Genomic DNA, 6,015 nt, shown 5'->3' on the forward strand with positions numbered 1-6,015 from the left:
TTTTCTCCAACCTCGTGGTGCTGTTGAACCCATGGTCTAACAAGACGAGTAAAATATTTATTTTCTCAAGCAAGCTTGATTTAAAAAAGAAAAAGACGTTATTACTGTGAGCGAGCTCAGTCCGTTTCGATTTCATATTTAAGCGTATTTCGGCGGCGCGTTATCGCGGCGGCCTAGTTCACTTTGATCCAGTGGTGAGACCTTTACAACGAGTCGCAGAGCGTTCTCACCTGCGGAGGACGGGCGCTGCGGGGGGAGGGGGCGACCGAGGCCGCCGACGGCGACGATCGATGGGTGGTCTCGCGACGCCTCGGAAGGCGGGGCTGGTGTGCGGCGCTGGTGGCAGGACGCATCGCCGCCCCTCCGGCCACCCTGACCCCGCCTGTGACGGCGGCGGCCACCTCGCTGCGGGCCTGGCGGCGCCGCGGCGACCTCAGGCCGGCCGCTGGCTCTGCGGACGGCACAGCGACTGGTCCGGCTCCGTGCCGCCTGCGGTGTCTGCACGCCCGGACCTGCTGTGCCGTGTATTGACCCCGCGCCGCGCACTATCCCGACACCGGCTGTGTGGGAGCTTCGGTCGGGTGGTCCTTCCGGTGGGCTTGCGGTAGCGCTTGTGTCCACTGTACAGATTGCTTCCCACCCCCTTCGACGCACGATATGAGCCTGATGTGGTTGCCTCGCCCGGGCGAAAGCTCTCATAAGAGGTGCAACGATGGTTGGCGATGCTGGTGCTGATTACTTTGACTCATGCGTCACTAGATATTCAAACAGTTAGCATCGTCACTAGTTTTCCATGGAGGGCAAATTAAGGTTATTGCACTGCTCCCTGCTTGAGTTATGGAAGATTTGCTTGTGGGGAACAAACAAGGTGCGCTGTGCGTGGTCATTTTAACGAGTGTGTGTTCGCGAAGTGTTTTCTTTCTCGCGCGTAACCCGTTGTCACTTTGTCAGGCAGTATGCGTAAACTTTCAGTTACACTGTTTGCCCTTCTTGAGACCGTTATCTCGAGGTGACCTTTCCTCTGGAGGGATCTTTATACCAGGTGACGCGTGTGACCTGGATTAAACTTATGCCGTCTCGAACTTAACATGGGCAAGTGACATGACGAACGGCCAGCTCGTGGCATCACTGTGATGATTGCGCCAGCGACATCCACGCGGAACCTGAAATATACCTGCCAACACCCCACAGTCGCTGCCATGATGTCTCAATGAAACGAATGGAGGTAATTTGGTTTGTCCATGGAGCGTCCATACTTTTTCTGCCGTACAGGCGCGATCTGAGGCGTTCCGTCTCGTGCACGACGTCATGGCGCGGCGGTGCGCCGTGTATCTGCGGGCCAGACCCGACCCCAGCCGCCGCGCTGCTGATCGTTTGGTGCCGTTCCAGCCGGGCCGGGCGGCCGCGGCGCCCGGTCAGCACGCAGTCTCGTCCAGCTGGCCAACATCTACGCACCGAACCCGGTGCGGCGCGCCAAGTCCAGCCAATCGCAGCTGGGCGGCGCCCTCCTCGGCCAGTCGCAGGCGGGCGAGCCCAAGCGGCGGCAACGCGCCTCCCGCGCCTGGCGCTGAGCTCGCCGCCGCGCTCTGCTGGGAGCTGCTGGTCGCCCCGGGACCCGGCCCGTGCCGTCCGTCTCCTACACGGCCCGTGCCGTCCGCCTCCACCCAGCCTGTGCCGTCCGCCCTCCACCCGGCCCGCGCCGTCCGTCTCCCACATGGCCCGTGCTGTCCGCCTCCCACCCCGTCTCCCACATGGCCCGTGCGGTCCGCCTCGTACCCGGCGCCTGCCGCCCCGGTCGAACGCGGCTCGCTCGCGGTGGCGGCACGTGTCCGGCCTCCCGCGCAGCGCTGCCGCCGGACTGACTGGACATGGGTCGGCCCGTCCAATCCGACGGGCTGCTCTCCCTCCATTGGCATGTTGTCCGTCTCTCCCTCCCGCGTGTTGTCGGTCACCGGGACGCCCGGGGTCTGATCGGCCAGTTCACCGAGTAACGCATCCGTCCGTCCCCGCACTACCCCGCTGGCGCCGGATCAGAAGTGGACGAGTCATTGGATACCTTGAGCAGTGCTGCGATGCGGTGCGTGTCGGAAGCAGTCACGTGCGTATTTGATTTTTTTCGGTTTTGTTTGGTATTCCGTGATCGGCCGCTGGGTAGCGCCGTGCCCCAAATCCGGTGGTCCGCTACGCGCAGCCGACTGTGTTCCTGTTTGCACATTTCCGCGCGGATTGCGTGAATACACGAGTTTTCAGACATGGTATCTACGTTTGGACGAGCGCGACTGTTGACTGGTGTAGTTGAGACATCGATGGGGCGCGGTGGGTGTGTGGGAGACTACCTACTGCGCGCTACTCCGAAGGAAAACTAGGGGACGCAGTGGCATGGGCCGTTTAAATTGCTCAGGGTCTGGCGGGCTAATGAAAGGTCCCTTCGGCTATTGTGGAGCCTCCGACCAGTGGCCTTCTCCTCTGACTGCTCAGGGGCTTTACCGACCGTCCGGGGCCCCTGTTGTCCCCAATGGGCAACTCTGATTGGTCGAAGGACCTGGCTACCTAAGTGTTTGGCTGTATGTTGAAGGCCCACTGACCACCCAGCGGCTATGTGGTCGCCTGTCATCAAGCTGTATCCTCACGGCCCACTGGATGCCCGGGTTCTCGCAGGTTACACAGGGACTGTTTGGTAGCTCAAAGGCCCTGCTTCCGTCCAAGAGCCCCCTTGACTGCCCGCGGGCCCCGGAGCGCAGGCAGACGGCACAGAAATGTGCCTCCCTGTAGGTCCCGGAGGTTGAACAGCTCGTGGAAACCAAAGAAAACGGGCCTGATGGAGGAGCTCGAAGAGCCCTAAGGGTTGGTCGTATTAGCGAATACCGGTCCTGCGGATCGGGGGCTCCGAGTGCCGTTCAGAGGGTCTCCTGCACCGATTCTCATTTCCCTGGGACAAATCCAGGTTCCCTATGTTGGCCGATGTCCCCAAATGCCAAACGGTCTGCTCCATGTCAACGAGGGGAGAGGCTTTTCCAAGCAGGGGCGAGCCTTGGCCGCCAATATCAGTAATAAGACCGCCAGCATTGGTCGGGATCCCTAAGACAATTGGGGCTCCTGTGTCGGCTAGGGACCCACGGTGCCCAGCAGGGATCCCGTGTCTGCAAAGGTCCCTGAGACGGGGATCCCATGTCTGCGAAGGTCCCCAAGCCGGGATCCCACTAACAGGGGGTCCCATGTCTGCAAGAGTCCCGAGTCGACCCACGGGCCATTTGCTGAATGGATGATAGGAAAAGTATCCCGAGTGTGACGAGGTACTTTACGTTGGTCGAGGAGACTGACAATAAAAGGAGATATGAAAGGGGTCATGGTAAGGCAGTGGAAGGGCCCCGTATCAGTCAGGTGGTTCCAGTATCGAACCGTGTCCATGTTCCCGTTTCATCTAGGGACCCAAAAGTTGAGCCGGGGTCATCCCTGCGCTATGTATTGAACCCTCTACGCCAGGAAAGAACCATGTTGCGACGATGAGGGCCCGTGCGTCGACCCAGGGTCAACCGTCCCGTTCAGAGTGCCCTCGGTGTGAGGGCGGTAACCGATGTACCATGCATCTCTCTGAGGGCTTCTGGAACGATCTGTCGGCCTCAGCCCAGGTGTCACCAGAATGATAGCCGGTAGGTAACCCGAAATGGGACGGAAAAGCCCTTCGACCCCTTATCGAGAAGGATGGGATCCCCTGATCTTGGCTGGAGACTCCGTTAGGGTCTGGACTAGAGACGCAACTTTTTCCAGACTTGTCAGCCCGCGGCCCGGCCCGGTCCGACAACCTGATGATTCAGCCCGCAAAAGTCCGCTGTGTTACAATGCTGACCTGGTATTAACGCGCAGGTTCTAAATTAATTGGAGCCTGCATTCTGTCATTTGTCCTTCATTGGAGACCTGCACGTTAAGTGTGCGTGGGATCTAATGTTATTGTCACCTCATGCATAGCATTGGCTAACGCCGGTGACGTTGCTTTGAGAATGGTGATAAAAGCACCCGGACTATGGAATCTGTATCGTACCAGAGTAGATCGTAGGCACTGGAATGCCATTTACCAACTACAAATGCGAAGGAGGAGGGGAAACTTAAAATAGCTTATCACCAAAATGTTGGGAGTATGACTAAGAGAATATACTGACATGAATTATGGTTATGAAATGAAAAATCGTGTGAACACCTGCTGACGATGCGTCACGGTGGGCACCACAGACCTTCGCGCGCGGGATTTTCTGCGAATCAAAAGTGGTGCAGTTGAAGCTTATGGTTGTTACAGCACCCATGGACTTACTTACTCCGTGATGATCTAGTGCGCAGCAGTTTCATATTCATTTGGAGGAGCTCCAGCGGCTCCCCAACTTTGCAGACAGGGACTTCAGCGTTGCCGTCGGACCTCTCATAACTTTAAAGAGAAGTGAACTCATAATCCGTAAGCGATGTAGATCTTCCGCGAGTATGGGGGTATTGCGAGTCCTTTTCACTTGGTACAGCTCCCCCTCTAACGATTTTTAAAAAAGGCGATGATGGCGAGTGAATTATGTAATAATCAAGAACCAAACTATGGGCCTACACGCGAGGCAAGATTTAATCTACTCGCCGTGCCGAATGCGCCACCGGATTGCGATTTGTCATTGCATTGGTGGCCATTCACCACACTTACTTCTCCTCCTGGCGTATACACCCTGAGTAACAAGACCTCTAAAGGCTGATCCAGGGGGGGGGGGGGGGCTGCGGAACCGGACAATGTCCCGAACAGAATCGAGCAAAAATTACTTAGTTTTTTAACTTTGAGGAAAATTGAAGCGCCTTTTGCGAAAAGAAGCTAAGTTTGTAGCGCTTCTTGCGGCAAAAAAGGAACTTATGTTGAACTGTTTGTGAAATCAGAGCATCTTTTGGATTTTAAACTTTTGGATTGGTCTCAGATTTTAGCTCCCAATCCCTTCTTCCCCTCCCCTGAGACGGCGTGCGGGATCCGCCCTTCAAGACCTCAGCTGGGCTTCGCGGAAAATTGCATTTGGAATTGGATCCACCGATTGCTAACAAGGTCTTAAAACTGCATGATGTAACGGAGCGAGAAGCCCGCTGACTTCGCGGCCTGTGCGGCCACGCGGCACAAACCGGAGGGGACACTAATCGTCCGCGTCCATTAGCTGTCACACTCTCCGAGCCAAGACGGCCATTAGGAAGACACCGGTTGGAAAATATACAAATTGTATTTCCATTGCGTACACAGTGAAGTGGTTGCGGATGGTGGGACGGCTGGCAGGGTGCGGTCGGTGCGCAGATGGCCGGGGTTCAGGCCAGGGGCGCCGCCGGCTCGGGACGACAGCGATCCTCCCGGAACCAGCAGCGCCGGGCCGGGCCGGGGCACACCGACTGGCGACGGACACCGTCCAGACGGCAGCTCAGAGCGAGCGGCCCGACACGCCGCGAGACAGGGGGCCGACCGATGGCTCTCCTGCAACAGCTGGCCAACCGTTCATTTCGGCTATGCCTTTCCATTTAATTACCCCGTGGATTATTTAAACCCATTGACTTGTTTGTTAGTTGTTTGAGCGAGCCAGTTTGAAGTGAAACTGCAAGGCCATGAAGTGAACCGTGTTTTAGCGAACGTGGAATCGAAAATTACTGGCGCAGCCTGCCACATAGCCACGTCCTCCGCATAAGTCTGCTGAGTCTGCTCGAGACGCGCTCAGACGACGGGCTTGCTGTAATCACAGAGCGCTATTGTAATTCAGGTGTCGAGGCATTGAACCGTAAATTCCCGAACGTCCGGGCCCCCTGCTCCCAGTGCGGCGAGGCACGGCCGAGGGCTGCACACGCACGTGTGGACTGACCCTGCCTTCTGACGACCTTTTCAAGTGACATATTCGTTCTTACTAATTTGCTACGAAGCGTAAAGTCATCAGGACCCGGCCACTCAGCGCACTGGGTCGCGTAGCTGGGTACCAACCCTGGCGCGCTGTTCCGACCCGGAAGGTTTGCGCCACACGGTCCCGG

This window comes from Pollicipes pollicipes, unplaced genomic scaffold (genome assembly GCF_011947565.3).
Source record: "Pollicipes pollicipes isolate AB1234 unplaced genomic scaffold, Ppol_2.1 Scaffold_5724;HRSCAF=6776_pilon_pilon_pilon, whole genome shotgun sequence".
NCBI lineage: Eukaryota > Metazoa > Arthropoda > Thecostraca > Pollicipedomorpha > Pollicipedidae > Pollicipes > Pollicipes pollicipes.